Source organism: Thermobia domestica, chromosome 16, assembly GCF_964235325.1.
Source record: "Thermobia domestica chromosome 16, izTheDome1.hap1.1, whole genome shotgun sequence".
Lineage (NCBI taxonomy): Eukaryota > Metazoa > Arthropoda > Insecta > Zygentoma > Lepismatidae > Thermobia > Thermobia domestica.
Genome location: NC_137469.1, coordinates 19,428,823 through 19,446,403, shown reverse-complemented (window position 1 = coordinate 19,446,403; position 17,581 = coordinate 19,428,823). Strand labels below are relative to the sequence as shown.

General features: G+C 38.1%; 2 protein-coding genes across 6 annotated transcripts in view; one reads left to right on the top strand and one right to left on the bottom strand.

Moving 5' to 3' along the window:
- Window positions 1-17,581, top strand: part of LOC145672941 (very long chain fatty acid elongase 4-like) — a 511,227-nt gene that overhangs the window by 52,573 nt on the left and 441,073 nt on the right. The gene's annotated exons all lie outside the window — the stretch shown is intronic.
- The window catches only part of LOC145672942 (very long chain fatty acid elongase AAEL008004), a 576,849-nt gene that overhangs the window by 210,970 nt on the left and 348,298 nt on the right, over window positions 1-17,581 (bottom strand). Inside the window, exon 1 of one of the 5 annotated variants that reach the window (XM_081742181.1) lies at window positions 1,320-1,970. The exons of 3 other annotated variants lie outside the window; for them this stretch is intronic. The gene's annotated coding sequence lies outside the window, so the exon portion shown is untranslated. Of the gene's footprint in view, window positions 1-1,319; window positions 1,971-17,581 lie in introns of those variants that run through there. One more of the 5 variants, XM_081742174.1, reaches the window with a different exon arrangement.

The following is a 17,581-nucleotide window of genomic DNA, read 5'->3' as shown; positions in this document are numbered from 1 at the left end:
TATTTAGGCTTAAATATATTGTACGGTATGTTCTTTTATCGATACAGTGGTTATACAGTACGTACAGTAATTACAATACCGTACGTAAGGCTACTTACATTTAATTTTTCTGAAGAACCTTCTCGTACACTAAATTACAATATTTTTGTAATTCACACTTAAAACTTAACTTTTATAGGCCTAAGGGAAAATAATAATAATAAAAAAATACGTATGACAAACAATCACATATGAATGAGCTTTTCTAAAAACACTGATTTCACACAACGCCGATAGACAACCCTATTTTTTGCTTATCGCTAGCGCTAAAACAAAATGTAAAAAGCTTAGGGACTGCATTCCGATTATCGACGTCCTACTGTATATTATAATTTATTTAAAAAGTATAAAAACGTTTTTATAATTTATAAAATCCGTAATGACTTTCGTCCTATAATAAGAGAAAGTCTAACAGGACACAAAATCTCAAGCGCCCTCTAAATAATCTACCGCCCCCTTTGGAAACGAGAACGTCCCTCCGAGGAACGTAACGCCCACTTTGAGAACCACTGGGTTAAAGTAGACAGTTGATTAATAAAATGAATGATTACGAAATAAGTGTAATGAGAATGTAGGGGGAAACTGTAGAACCTAGAAAATACCCACAGACACGACAATGTCTACCACGAACTTGTGTGGCAGATAATCGAACCAAGGACTTCTTGCACCAGAGGCGGGTTGTTCAACCAACGTGTCCTCCTCTCAGGGTGAAGTCATCTATTCAAGGGACCTTTTACACTAGTGTTGTTAAAATTCGAATAATAAATTATTCGTACAATTAATTGAATACTGAATATAAAAAATTCGAATAACAGTAGAAGAATTATTCCAATACTTTTAACGACACCAGGGGGCTGATCTAGAAGTAAAAACTGGGGGACCAGCCAGAACCCAGACTATGATAGGTATATCTTGAGTTTACTATAAACTTTCAAAAAATATATAAATAATAGCTTCAGTTCTTTTTGTCACTCAAATAACTGGGAGGCCTAGTTCCCCCCTTGGCCCCGGGCTAGATTCGCCACTGGGCACCACTTCACACAAAAATAGCAAACGCTCTATTATGTAAGTTGTACTTGCCGTAAATTTTAGACGTTTTTACGGTTTGTCAGTGCTGCGGCTGTAAGACTTACAGCTTAGCCTCATCAAAAGATCTTCCAGCAGAAAACGCCTCAGGATTTCCCCCGCACCAAGACGATAATGATACATTAGGCTCGCGATAACTCTTCAACCGTGAGAAAATTAAGAAAAAGAAAAAAAATAATACTATAAATACTTACCACGCAGTCGTAATGGTGAATTTGCACTGTTAAAAAAGTTTGTTTTTGTCAAATTACCAAACTGAAACTAGTCATTTCGGACATTCACTTTCCATGGTGTCCAACAACGCTTTTAACACTTCCGTCTCAAAAAAACAACAACTATTAACTGTACAAAACGAACACGACACTGTTTCTATTATACAGTAATAGCGAGTGGTATAGTACACAAAACGTTCGTTATGAGTTATTTTGTTTGTAAACGAAATAATTCCACACACTTCCACTGTAATTTTAACGTCGCGCAAGTTGGTACAAATATCGTCAATAGAGAGAGAGAGAGAGAGGATTGCACTGGGTCAAGTGTCAACACACCTGCTTCCGTAAATATATATATATACAAAATAAATAAATAAGTAAATAAATAAACTATTATTGTTACTTAGGGAAGAACAAATCGCGATGACTTTTGGTAAACGCGCTTCCTGTGAACTGACAAGAAACTGTACACCTCGGGAAGAACAACACCCAAAGTCGCCGCCGCTTGTGGTGTGTAACAACAACCGCTGAAGAACTTCGTTTACAGGTTAGTAGTGCCTCGTTCAGTTGCTGAGAGACTGAGCCCGATGTCTTGACACAACACTCATCCATGCAACTAACCCACTGAGCTAACTGAACCAGAGAAAGTCTTTTGATTGCGTTGTGTCTGAGTCTGTGTGTGTGTGTGTGTTGTTTTTTCCTCTTCCCCGTGTGTATACATACTTACATGCTACATACCCGTCTCTTACTCAACTTGCACACACATATTTACACATAAAACAGGATTGCCACACGTCATAAGGACAAAGCGCTGAAAAAGCCATCGGCAAATAATATCGAGACCAAGAAAAGTTGACCCATTGTTATTATTGTATTATACGTTCTTGCTGTATTTAGTTGAATGGATGATGTGGGTGACTTTCCTGCACATTGGTCACTTCTGAACAGAACAGTTGTGAGTTTGATTCCAGATAATGCCACATAAGCTCTGTATTAAACACGTGGGTCTCTTTGAAAATACACTCTATGGAAAAGCGCTCACCTTAAGTTTGAGGGAACTTGGTTGGATTTCAGGTCGCCTGAATTTGTGGTGGACAACATCGCACCTACAGGATAGGTCTTTTCAGGGTTCTGGTGCCTTCCACATTTTCATTCTACCAGTAAAGGCCGTGGTGGCTCAGTGGTAGAGTGTTCACCCCTGGTGCATGGAGTCATGGATTCGACCCCAGCTCGCACCAAGTTAACCTTGTGGTGGACAAACATCGTGTGCGTGGGTTTTCTCGGGGTTCTCCCGTTTCCTCCCACTTTCTTCATTTCACCATTTTTCATTCATTTCTCATAATCACCGTCTCCTTTAGCCTAGCCGGCATAACTGTGGGACGTAAAACTTACAGATTTCATTTCATTTTCATTCTAGCAGTGTTTCCATGATCATATACTGTAGGGCCTACTTGACTTTATCATTAAACTTCTTAGAGCATCTTTGTGGTGGACAAACACCGTATGCGTGGGTTTTCTCGGGGTTCTCCCGTTTCCTCCCACTTTCTTCATTTTACCATTTTTCATTCATTTCTCATAATCACCGTCTCCTTTAGCCTAACCGGCATATCCGTAGGACGTAAAACTCAAAGATTTCATATGGGGGGCGCGGTGGCTCAGTGGTAGAGCGTTCACCTCCGGTGCTTGGGGTCCCTGGTTCGATCCCAGCTCGCGCCGTGTGGACTTTGTGGTGGACAAACACTGTGCTCGTGGATTTTCTCGGGGTTCTCCCGTTTCCTCCCACTTTCTTCATTCCACCATTTCATTCATTTCTCATCTTCACCGTCTTCTTTAGCCTAACCGGCATAAGCGTGGGACGTAAAACTAAAGATTTCATGTCACTTTTTCAAAGATTTCATTTCATTTTTGTTTTCTTAGAGCATATTTGTGAGACGTTAAAGTAAAGATATAATTTCCCATTATTACATGTAAATCTTTTGATGGGGTCTGTGCTCCTATAATCCAATTCTCCTGGAGGCGATATATGTGGTGGGGAACTGCCTATATTATGAAGTTTGATCTTTCATGATGGTCTGTGAACTCGCTAGCTACACCGGTTTCACGCCCCAGGCGTAGTTTGGAGCTCATATTAATAGTATATCCCGTCCTTCATAAACACGGTATTGCACAACGTAAAACTCAAACCAAAGTCTCTTTAACTTACTGGATTCTTTCGTGGTTAACTTTTCTCTATGGCAAAACTTGATTCAGATTTCTGGCGGCAGGTTACGTTCCTGGTTCACGTTTCAAGCCTCGGTGCTCGATGGAAGCACAACCTCTTGACTCAGTTGGCATATGCCACTGATCTGCGACAGTAATTTGCAAGTACTAGTCGCGGTTTCGTATTCCGTGCCTCAGCCTTACTTGTGGATGTTTGAGGTGAATCTGTAATCACTCAGCACTTTTAGACAGCAGACTCACGAATTCGGGTTCAGAACACCCTATGTAGGAATTATGTCGAACTTAAAATAGTTCGATTTCGGTATATGTGCTTTGGTGTCTAAAAGTGCTGAGTTAAAAACTGTGTGAAGCATATAACTAACAAGTACAAAGCAATCAAAATAAATCCGAATAATGGTTCGAGATCCGTCCTTTATGAATTCACAGCTACTAAGGATAAACTGATACACACACAGCCCTGAATGCAGGGACGCCCGCAGGATTTTTTCCAAGAGGTGGAGGCGAAAGACCGACATACAAGCGCAGTACAGTACAAGCACATAAAAACAGTCGCGAGTCACGGGCGTTATTGGCAGCACCAGAGGGTCAATTGTCTCCTTGAGTTTGACATTTGCTCCGAGTATTCCGAGAAAACAAACGGTGTCCACCAAAAACTTGCTTGGTCGGGGTCAGAAACAAGTACTCCACGCACCAATAGTAAGCGCAAGAGCATCATTTCAAACTTCGCTTGAGGAGGGCAAGAGCACCACCGACATAAGACTTTCACGTTTTGTACTAGTATATTAGTAGACAATCTATTAAGATATATGTATTCTTCAAACTCTTGGCGGGGGGCAATTGCCCCTCCTGCCCCATAAATGACGCCCCTGAGTAAGCGCTCTACCACTGTGCCACCGTGCTCCCCCAGAAATCTAGAAAGTAAGCCATCTTGTGCCTACAAAATGGTGTTAATAGATGCGGAAAAAGAACAAAGTAGCTATATCGTGAGTTTATAAATGAAGCTTGTATTATGCACAGAAAAATCGAACCCAGGACCTCATGCACCAAAGGCATATTCACTAGCCACTAGACCAGCGAGAAGGGCTTTCAGTTTTTGTGATCGTATGTAACACCGAAGTTAATGAAGGATGGGGCCTATTATTAACATAGTCTCCGAGCCACGACAAGAGATTGAATTCCGTGAAGTTGGATTAGGATTTAGGATGTAGATTTCTGGGCTCTCGGCATCTAAGGACATTTAGCCCGTCACGTGTAAGGAATGACATCCCTCGGCAATTACACTATTCTAGGAAAAACGAGGAAGATAGAATTCGGGAGGGAAGGAAGCGGCTTGGGACCTAGAAGGTAGGTACTACCCTCATTCAGGATGGTGTAAACGAGGAAAGACCAGGAAAACCTCATTCAGGATGGCTGGCCTGAAAAAGCTTTTAAAACTTTTTCGACAGAGTGCTCCCACCGGGAATCGAACCCGAGACTCCGTGAAGTTGAGTGTACACACCTCAACTCTGACTGTATAAGCCATGCTCAGTGGTAGAGCGTTCACCTCTGGTGTATGGGGTCCCGGGTTCAAACTCTGCTCCCTCCAAGTGAACTTTGTGGTGGACAAACACCGTGTGCGTGGGTTTTCTCGGGGTTCTCCCGTTTCCTCTCACTTTCTTCATTCCACCATTTCCATTCATTTCTCGTAATCGCCGTATCTAAGCCTCCAAGAAAGCTGGATAACAAGACCTCGGCACCGGTCCCGATTTGCAGATATAGAGAATAACCTGTTGTTTATTTACATAAATGAATTGCATGGTTCATTGTTTTATTATCGTCAGGTTAACTCCCAGCTTTTTTCCTTCTTCGTCTAGTTTACTGAGAAGCGGAGAAATAAACTTTGACGTCAGAGAGCATTCAATTGTAAATGACTACTCTGTTTTATAGATTTTATAGGTAAATAGAGAAGCAACATTTTTGTGTATTTGTATTTCTATTTACCTGTAAAATCTATGACGCAGAGTAGTCATTTACAACTCAATGCTCTATGACGTCAAAATTTGCTGCTCCGCTTTTTATTAAACTGTATAGAGAAGGAAAAAGCTGGCAGTTAACCTGACGATAATAAAAACAATGGTAAAGGTAGACAGCGTAGTCGATGATTTTGCAAGCAAAGGGCAACTCAGTGATAATTTCAGAGGGTGGTCCTGGGAGAACCTGAGCAACAAAATTTCCACCAAAGGCCATATCTCCAATCGTTCTCAATGTGGATGGAAACCAGTATTTTTGCAGTACTATTTTTCACCTCCAGCATAATGAATGTTTCCCTCGGGAGAAAAATTCAAATCACCATTGGGCATACTGCTTGTGGACCAATAATTACTCGTACACTACAAACACTTGCCTTATCCCCTCCTATCCCTTTTCCTCGTAGCATTTCTCTCTGCTTTTCTTAGATTGTAAACCCATGCTCCTATGCAAGTCAGGCCCTAGGCAATTTGCCGCCCCGTGTAATGGCATAATTTTCAGCCCTCCTTTTCCTCAGAAAGAACAAACCTTAAAAACTACGATTTTAAATATGCTAGCTATCCCATCATGGGAGGGAAAGGGCATTCGCACTCAGAAGGGCCTAAACACTACAAATACAATCTCGTTGTCTGTCTTTTCTTTCTTTAAATGATAATTTATTATGCTAGAGAAAGATAACGTAAAGACATCTGCAGAGGAAAGATGGTAATCCTTTTTATAGAATTTAATATCAAGCTTCAATCTCAATATATCAGTTTGTGATATTAGGTCTTTTATCGTTATTTCTTGATTTCCCTTCTACATCTGTTAAATTAAAAAAAAAAAACTTGTTTCCACCTTCAATGATAAGGAACTTGTTTGTAACAAAGACAAGACTAGTTTTCATAACAAAACTGTGATAATTAACTAAATGGAACAGGTGTTCACTGCTGTTCGAGAACTGAGTTCTTGTATTTGACAACAATCAAGCAATTCATGCTGGGATTTGTTTGACCATTTGCTTTAACACTGTCCATGTGACATTAAACTAATGCTACCTAAACATGATTTATGAATGTAGTATTCAAATAGAAGGTCAGGTTAGTAAATTTAACTATCATTATCATGAAGTCTGTTTCCAACAAGAAATATTTATTTTAAATATAAATATTACGGTTATGACAGATTTTTGACACCATTCGAAACTTGCCGCGCCTGCTTCTACGTTACAGTAGCCAGTTGGAAATACATGGTGGAGAGCCTCAATTTGACTTCTTAAAATTTTACGTGCAGTAAAAAAGCGCCTGATTTTTCACTGTATATACCAAATCTAGTATCAAATCAACATAGTTGGCTACTCTACACACACTCCACGGCCAAACAGGGCATTGAATCAACAACTATCACACCGAAATGTGCTTTCCTCACTCCGGCTTCCTCTCTTCTCCCCTTGTTCTCCTCTGAGAAAGACGAATCAAAAAGGAAGAAACTACGAAACACGTTTGTGACGAAGGATGATGGTCAAATCAAAACGCGTCTCTTTTACGACAGGAAAGGAATACAGCAAGAGATAGCTAACTTTTTTTTTTTTTTAATCTTTCGTTAAAACCAGACATAAAAGAAATAAGAAAGAAGAAACACAAAAATCCTGCACTACTTTATAATTTTCCTGGCAATTTTGGGATTTCCTAACACTAGGCTTCTTTTTAAACTTGTTTTTTCATTTTTTTTAAATAAATAATATTGGGTTTCAAATACGTATTATGCAGAAGATTTTCCGATGACGTAAGTTTTGCACAATTAATAACAATTGGGCATTACTATTTTTTTAAAAAATCGGAAACCCAAATAAAAGGTATTAAAATTATACGTCATACAACAAAGTTAGTTCAAGTTTTTTTTTTTTTTTTTTTTTTTTTTTGGAAGAAGAAGTGGAAGAGGGAAACTTGCAAAATGCAGTCCTCGCAATTACTAATACAGAAATAAAACAAAACATTTTAATACTTTTACGTAAATATTAAAATAAAAAAGGTTATTTGGAAATCCCGACTGATGTTAAAGAACATTGAAACAAATAAGCCGTAGTTTACGTTCGCTTAATATTGTATTTACAACATGTGGTACACAATTAACTACCATTTGTAACTTATTTTTCTGTTACCACTCGTAATAATTGACTATTATTTACAAAATATCGGTTTTTATATTACTATTTGATTGAAATCAGAATTTTCATGAAACGCCCTGAAACGATTTGAGAAACCTCGAAGATGAGGTAATCTGTCTTCTATATACATACATAAAAATGTATGTATGTTTCAACATAACTCTGGAACACCTGGAGCATTCTCAACCAAACTTGGAACACAATCTTGAAAAAGATATTGTGGTATTAAGATACAACTAGCATCCCTAGGGGTGAGAGTGGCAAGGGGTGACAATCGACTAAAAATAATCCAGAACAACCAATATTAGTGTAGAGTACATAATTTTCGGGGGTCGCTGAGATGAAACATAGTTCCGATTCCGTTTAAGTCCAAGTGAGAAGGGGATAAGATAACTGAAACTACTACTGAGGGGTTTACAAACTGATTTACTTAGGTAACGTTAACGAAAACATACAAGCATATCGAATTTCAAGTTGTTATTCCAATTCCAAGTACATAAAATATGAGATTATAAGTCAAAAAGGCCCATTTAAATAACATGGGGAATTTCTTCATCCCCCCCTTTAGAATCCCTAAAAATTAAAAATATTCACTTTTGTCAATTTCCCTGAGTTAGACCCGGAAAGCTACAGTCATGCCAAATTTGAACTTTCCACCTCAACCGGAAGTACCTGTCTTTTTATGTCAGTTCATGTAGTTTTATATACAGGGTGTAACCAAAGGTCGTTTACAACGCTTGGGAGGTGATTCCTCACACGAAAACAAGCAAAACGTTTATGTGGCATTTTCTTAAATTCGGCGTCGTTTCCGAGTTACAAGCTGTCGCAAATGGCGGCAAAATGACGTGTGACACCTCATTGCGGACAAAGGAAAGGTGCAACAGCAAGCGGTTCTACACAGTTTAGAGAAAGTAATGCCTGAATAACATAATGGTGTGAGAAGCAAGGCAGTAGGGACGCGGCACAAGGAATTTCTCAAAGGGGACTTTCTTATGGGAACAGACTGACATGCGGAAAATGGATGCAGAAAAGGAACTCCTTGTGCTACGTCCCTACTGCCTTGCTTCTTACACCATTATGTTATTCAGGCATTACTTTCTCTAAACTGTGTAGACCCGGACCCGCTTCCTTTGTCCGCAATCAGGTGTCACACGTCGTTTTGCCGTCATTTGCGACAGCTTGTAACTCGGAAACGACGCCGAATTTAAGAAAATGCCACATAAACTTTTTGCTTATTTTTGTATGAGGAATCATCTTCCAAGCGTTGTAAACGACCTTTGGTTACACCCTGTATAATTAGGATTGGTGACATTCCAGATGACTTAAGCCCAAGATCAGTCGAATAGAACGATAACCGGATAGGTGACCTGGATTTTTCGGAAATGGCGCTTTTAGAGGAGAGAAAGACTGATTTCTGTAATTAGTTTTACCACATCGAAATCAGCGCTGCTAATTGGCTGAACCGTTTGAAACTAAGTTTGGAACGTGCTTGGTACATAACTCAAAGTTGGGTTATTACCATGTCCCTTTGATTAAAGGGTGTATCCTAAGGAAGTAGAGGGGTACAAAATGTACCCCAAAAATAGTATCTTATGGATTTTTATCAGTCTTTTTGATTAAAGAGTACATCCTAAGGGAGTTGAGTTGATTTCAACGTCCCTTTCAGCAGCGAGACTATATGGAATTACGTGGAATCCGAACCACATGAGCTCCCGCCGGGAATCGAACCCGGGTCTCCCACGCCTAACCGCTTAGCGACGGAGCTCCTACATCCTGAGGGAGTAGAGGGGTACAAATTGTCTCCCCAAAATAGTATCTTATCGGTTTTTATCAGTCTCTTTGATAACAAGGTGCATCCTAAATGAGTAGAAGGGTATAAAATGAACCAAATAGGATTTTTACTATTCAAATTTCCTTTAAATGCGAATCTAAATGGGGAAGGCGATCTAAATATTTTCCAGAACCTATTTTACCGTGCGAAGAATGGACATTTTAGTTAGTAATATGTAAAAAAAAAAAAACGTAGATAATAAATAGATATTTAGAAAATCATGTTTCGTGTAGACAAATTTGAATAAAAACTGTATCAACAGGCAAAAACAAACTTGTGTTATTAAAACCAGTTTTTGGCATTATTAATTGATTGGAAATGGCTCCTACGATCTCGAATTTTCACGGATGAATTGATTTGAAATTTAGTGTTCCTTTCAGCAGCGAGACTATATGAGACGTGGACCTACACCGTAACGTGGGATCCAAACCACATGAGCTCTCAACGGGAATCGGACCCGGGTCTTCCGCGCCAAAGACGTGCACGGTAACCATACACGGTGCTACTTTCATAAATTGAAATGAAATCTTTGAGTTTTACGTTATGCCAGTTAGGTTATGCCCACGGTTATGCCAGTTAGGCTAAAGGAGACGGTGAAGATGAGATGAATGAAATGGTGGAATGAAGAAAGTGGGAGGAAACGGGAGAACCCCGAGAAAACCCACGAGCACGGTGTTTGTCCACCACAAGGTTCACTTGGCGGGGGCTGGGATCGAACCCGGGACCCCAAGCACCAGAGGTGAACGCTCTACCACTGAGCCACCGCGCCCCCCGTACTTTCATAAATTGTTGCAGCGTTTTATTTAAGCAGCATCGCGTCCAGGGACGTCATTTCAGACTTCGCTTGATGGGGGGCAAGAGCACCGCCGATATGAGACTTTCACATTTCATACGAGTATATTAGCATCGATTAAAGTATATGTATTCCTCAAACTCTTGGGGGGGGGGGCAATTGCCCTCTCCTGCCCTCCCTGATCGCGTCGCAGTTTGGTACACAAAATCCTAGAAAAATGCGATATAAACGAAATATTGTATCCAATCTGCAACGATTACAGCTTATTACCGAAATGAGGTATTTTTGAAACTGAAAACAATATAAATGTCTTTCCTTTATCACATAATGGTTCTCCTTCGATCTTATATGCAGCTAAAGCGCAGTGACAATCCTCTAGGAAGCCCGACGTTTCCGTTTACGTGTATGTTAGGCTCTCAAGAACACAATCTACTCCGAACCAAATTACTGGAAAGTAGCCGTAGAATTTGACGACAGAGATCATATCTTGTTCGACATTTTATTCTGAATGTAACGACTTTCGAAATCTAACAACTAAGATTTGAAAAATTTCGCTAACTAGATTACTAGCTAAAATATGGGACTTTAAAGTAATCTTTTCCCCCTTTCTCTTTTTTTTTCATATTCGTTTGATAGCGTTGGCCCAGAAACACTTTTATAAAAAATAGAAAAACGAACTGGATCGAGCAGCAGTTGGATACAATTAGGAAATTGGTGTGAAATTAAGGGGGCAGACTACTGAATATTTTTGAAAAACTAATAATTTTTCTTTTGCCCGTTTTTCGTAAGTGGAAAGAGGTAATAAAATGTAACTTACCACAATAATAGATAATGCTATTTTACACCCGAAAATACGGATCGAAAGAATTTTCAGTGTTGCCATCCATAGAAATAACAGTGTGACCAGAATTTGAATTACTCAAAAATCTAGGTAAAGGCAGTGACTAGAAAAATAAACTCAACGGTAATTGATGACTTATCATGCTGTCTATCCTTCTTGTTTACTACTTTTTTAATAATATTTCCATTTTTTTTATAAACCTTACATAAATTCTTACAAAATAAATAAGTCATTACAAAATAAATAGAAACATTATTTAAAAAGTAGTAAACAAGAAGGATAGACAGAACGATAAGTCATCAATTACCGTTGAATTCATTTTTCTAGTCGCTGCCTTTACCTAGATTTTTGAGTAATTCAAATTCTGGTCACACTGTAATTTCTATGGATGGCAACATTGAAAATTCTTCCGATTTGTATTTTCAGGTGTAGAATAACATTATCTATTATTGTGGGAAGTTACATTTTATTACCTCTTTCCATTTACGAGAAACGGGCAAAAGAAAAATTATTAGTTTTTCAAAAATATTTAGTAGTCTGCAGCCTTAAGCTATTTTGGTTTAATCCTAAACGAAAGGTTCACTTAGTGGGCTGCATAATTCCAATTTCCGATTTCTTAGAATCATAACGGATTTTCAAAACTTAATAAAAAATAAAAGAACTTATCGCAAAATGCGATATATTCAAGAACAGCTACCAGCCTAAGCAATCTGTTATGAAAGTTAGAACTTTTTTGAAATCATTCCATTATTTTCCCCTTACTTTGGTTTTGATTATCGTACTTGTTTGTAGTACACAAAAATGTAAATTTTATGCAAAAGAAAAAATAAATAAATAAATAAATAAATAAATGATAATAATAAAAAATTTGTCTTCGATGCCGAAAACGCGATATAAAACTTATAAATTGGGATTCAAATTTAAATTTATTTTGCCGTTTGCTACGCAAAAACCAAAATAAAAAACACATATAATTTATATATATGTATATACCTCAAATTCAGAATTTTATCAAGAAGGTTAGGTAAATATCTAAGCTCATATCGTGTCAGGATACATGCAATTGTTCTATATACAACTTAATATCATATTCTTGTTGAAGGAAGAACAAAAATTGAGGGTTAGGAATTAATTTTCTGTTTTTTTTTTTCTTTTTTTCATCTATAGCCATGTCAGGAAAACCCCAGGAAAAACTCACTTAGGATGGCTAGCCTGAAAGTGCTGTTACACTTTTCCGACCGAGTGAGGAACGAAAATCGAATATGTCATAGCTTAGTGAACGCACTGCCTCTTTCTCTTCTCTTCTAGCTCAAGTATCAAAAACCACTGAAACTGGCGTTTAATTATTTTAAATGAAATATCCAAATATAATTTCAGGACTCTAACCCTAAGGGATTCTGAGATATGCACAATAGTTGCAACACCATCCCTCCTCCTATGTCAAATAATAATAATAATAATAATAATAATAATAATAAAGTCTGACTTAGTGGAACCTTACACCGTAAAACCCACTTTAGACCTATGTACTGTTTAAAATTTCAAGGTTCTAGTTTAAATAGTTTGGCCTAGGTATTGATCAATCAGTCACGACTTATGTATACGGAAATAAAAGGAAAGGTTTTAAATTCCAAGATTCTTCTAGTATATGGCTTGACTATAATTTAATTGGGGACATTTTGATTTTCACGAAGGAATATAACAACTCGTAACGTACACGGCTTCGGCATGGGAAACATGGATTTGATTCCGGCGAATGGTTCGGATCAGAGATTGTATTGGTCAATGAGAACTTGACCCATAAGCCTTTGACCACCCACCCACTGTGACCTACCCTAATCCATGACCCATTTTGCCCACCACACACTAAAATCCATCGTCATCAACTCTGACCCATTATCCACGCCTCCTCTCTATTGACTAAAGAGCTTCCTACTTGTAATAAAACAAGGCTGTAAAATTATCATTAATTCGAGTTTGACGTTCTTCGGTCGATCGTTTAAGCACCGCTTTGTTACAATACCGATAGATCTGACCTTTACGATATAAAATGATAATGTGTTTGACATTTGCTACATTACGATGAATTTCAATTTTATATGATTATTTCCTTGTTGAGTTACAGAATGAGATGAAATTTCAAAGTCTCAAGTAAAGGTAAAGGGGTAAAGGGTCCAACGCAAAGGGGAAAAAACAGTGTAAAATTCGACTATCTCTCGAAAGCCAAGTAGTAAGTCCTATTGCTATTATTACAATTACAAATATCAATATTCAAAAGTGTCTGAAGTACTTGTTTAACTAAAGATGGGTTGCCACGTTAGAAGAACTTGTAGCTGTCATAAAGAAAAATCTTGAAACCCTACCATATTTCACCGTGTACACATAGTCTTGAAAGGGTCATAAAACATTTTTTCCATCTTGCAAGGAGTCGAACAGTGTCCAACTTTCTGGGACGCCTTGCTTGCTACCTGCTATCGCCCTCCCGCTGACATAAAAGAAAAACCAGTTTCGCCGCTTCCGAAACAACGGATTCTTTTGGACAGGGAAGGGGAGTGCGCCAAAATACACGTTTTTAATGAGGAAGTTCACTGTTTGTCCACTAGAGTGCAGTGCTGCATGGGTGGTGATACCTTTCTTGCTTACAAGAAGTTGTAAAATCTAAACAGTAGATAGAAAGATCGGGTAGCAAGGTCTTTTATTATGCCAGTTACAAGATTTATGTAAAGTGGAAACGTGGTCTTAGATATATTCATCTGAGGTAAGTAAATAGAAACAAATTAAAAAGGAAGTAAAATGGAGACCTTGAAAGTAAAACGTACACAAATTCACTAGGTCTGTGAAGATGGCCTACCCAAATTAGCTTACCTACTTTTATCTACATGAGCCGTTAGTTCTTCGTTAGTTCTTACTAAAGTTACGTTAGTTCCGCGATTTTAAAGAAATTATACACAAAAACCAATGGGTAAAGTTAGCACATGTAAAGTTAGCCTATCCACACATTTTTGTTTATGTTCTAATTTGTACAAAATCGCGGAACTAACGGAACTTTTGTAAGAACTACCGGGGAATTAACGATTCATGTCGAAAAATGTGGGAAAGGTTGTTGGGACGCCAACTTTACATGTGAAGTTGGCCTACCCATTGGTTTTTGTGTATAATTTCTTGAAAATCGCGGAACTAACGTAACTTTAGTAAGAACTAACGGGAACTAACGATGAACTAACGGCTCATGTAGAAGTGGGTAAGCTAATTTGGGTAGGCCAACTTCACAGACCTAAATTCACCAGTGTTCAGAAGATGCTGTCTTCAATGCACTGAGCAGAGTCGGTCGAAGGATCGTAGTGGGTCGGTGGATCAGAGTGGGTCACGGTGGTTGGTGGGTCGCAATCGGTTACGTCCTGTTGACCCACGACCCACTGACCGACCCCATCTGGTTAGGATCCCACGTTAAGCTAGTTGTCCAAAGCTCATTATTTCACTGCTGAACGAAACGCTAAACTCAATTCAATCAACTACCAAAGAAATATACATTGAACGTTCAAAATTATGTTGTTGGATATGAAGTAATATGTGCTCACACTCTCTCCTTTTTGTTCACAGGAAAAAGAAAGAATTGATGCAACAGTGCACTAAAAAAAAAAGTATCTTAACGTAACCTTAGTTAACACCCATACATAACCTTGAAAACTTAAAAAAAAAAATCTATAACTATTAGTACATATTTTTCTGCGTTGACTTTTTTTTAATATTATTACACATTAAGGTCAGTTGGTGAAACTTACTAACCTGCAATTTTCTTTAATTTTGTTCTTTGTAACTACCCATAAGAGAAAAATACTTCTTTTTAAATATCTTTATTTTTTACTTCCTTTTGTGATAGCGTAGGTGAGGAAGATGATTTTTAAGCTGGAAACCACTGACAATGAAATACAAAATAACTGAAATACAAAAGGATAATAAAATGTAAAAAAAAAAAAAGCTCCATTTCCCTGTTCATATATATAGATATATAACTGGGAAAAACACTGAAAGCCCAAAGATGATAGAATTAACATTGTAAGAACATGGAAGAAAATGAGAATACCTCAAGTAAACCCACAGACATAATATTTGTTGGTTTCTTTGTTGAATTTTAGCGTCCCGTTTTAGCACCGAAGTTATATAAGACGTGAACTTACCGTTTTGAGACGAAATCCGATCTACCCGATCCGGCTTCTTGTTGTGAGTTGTATTATGATGGGTTTCATTCACTCACTTGACGATTCTGCTCTTCATTGCTCATCATTATTTCTTCTAGTCTTGCAATGAATTACTTCTTCTCTCCTTCAAAGATGGTCCTGAAGACGGCCGTTATTCTTTTCGATTGTGCTTGCTGGGTTTGTCATCCATTTTTCCTTGTGGAGTACGATATGCTCTCCACTTCCTAGGTTGTATTTAGCCTATGGATTGATAGTGTCGAGGTCCAATTTCTTGTTGATAACTGAGGAGTGATCCTTAAAACGGACGATGATGCCGTCTATGTTTCTTCCTGGTTTCAGTGAAGTCCAATTTATTGCTAATAATTGAGGAGTGACCCTTGAAACAGACAGTAATGCCGTCTATGTTTCTTCCTGGTTTGAATGAAGCCCAATTTATTGCTAGTAAGTGAGGATTGATCGTTAAAACAGACGGTAATATTGCGTTTCTTCGTGGTTTCACTGAAGTCCAATTTATTGCTGGGAAGTGAGGATTGATCGTTAAAATGGACGGTAATGTTACGTTTCTTCGTGGTTTCACTGAAGTCCAATTTATTGCTGATAATTGAGGATTGATTGTTAAAACGGACGGTAATATTGCGTTTCTTCGTGGTTTCAGTGAAGTCCAATTTCTTGCTAGGAAGTGAGGATTGATCGATAAAATAAACGGTAATATTGCGTTTCTTCGTGGTTTCACTGAAGTCCAATTTATTGCTGATAATTGAGGATTGATTGTTAAAACGGACGGTAATATTGCGTTTCTTCGTGGTTTCAGTGAAGTCCAATTTCTTGCTAGGAAGTGAGGATTGATCGTTAAAATGAACGGTAATATTGCGTTTCTTCGTGGTTTCACTGAAGTCCAATTTCTTGCTAGAAAGTGAGGATTGATCGTTAAAATGGACGGTAATGTTGCGTTTCTTCGTGGTTTCATTGAAGTCCAATTTATTGCTGGTAAGTGAGGATTGATTGTTAAAACGGCCGGTAATATTGCGTTTCTTCGTGGTTTCACTTCAGTCCAATTTATTGCTGGTAAGTGAGGATTGATTGTTAAAACGGCCGGTAATATTGCTTTTCTTCGTGGTTTCACTGAAGTCCAATTTATTGCTGGTAAGTGAGGATTGATCGTTAAAACGGACCGTAATGTTGCGTTTCTTCGTGGTTTCACTTCAGTCCAATTTATTGCTGGTAAGTGAGGATTAATTGTTAAAACGGCCGGTAATATTGCTTTTCTTCGTGGTTTCACTTCAGTCCAATTTATTGCTGGTAAGTGAGGATTGATCGTTAAAACGGACCGTAATGTTGCGTTTCTTCGTGGTTTCACTGACGTTCAATTTCCTCCTGATAAGTGAGGACTGATCGTTAAAACTGACGGTGATGTTTCTTCCTTGTTTCACCGATATTTTTATTTCGATGCAGTGGAGAATACTACACTGGTTTGAAGATATTTGGTGCTGTGTTACAGTAAAAACTGAATGTTGTTTTATATGAAAGTAACGTAGAAATTTCCCTTGATTTTTAACAAGTGAGTGTTGAACAGTTTTAGTTTTTTTTATATATACCTAAGTAGTTCGATTCCTTTTGTCTGCAAATTCTAGCATTGTTTTTTTATTCGGCAGACAAAAGGATTTAGCATTGTTTTTTATTGAGTAGCATTGCCATATTGAAGCTTTTTCTCGTGGAGAAGGATTATATAATGAACCATTATCTCCAAAAATTTTACTTTACGACCTCCTTTAAGAAGCGGAAAAATCTGTCTTACCATCATTATTCATCAGGGTTTAAATAATTCAGAATAAAAAACAGAATATATAAATCAGAACTATTGAAGAAAATTGGAACAACTGAAAAATGTCCTTGGTGATTAGCAGAAGCAGCTACAGCAGCAAATGACAAGGATTAGAAGTAGTGATTTTATGGTGTGTGTATATAAATAAATTCGGACCCAAGAGGAACGAGAATGGGGAATAGCGGAAACTTCATCACGAGGAACTACATAATTTATATGGTTTACCCAACATTGTTAGGGTCGTCAAGTCTAGGAGGCTTAGATGGGCGGGTCATGTAGCTAGAATGGAAGAAAGTAGAGATGCTTTCTAAGTCTTGACTGGAAGACCAATCGGAAAACGACCATTAGGAAGACCTAGGCGCAGATGGGAGGACAATATAAAGAT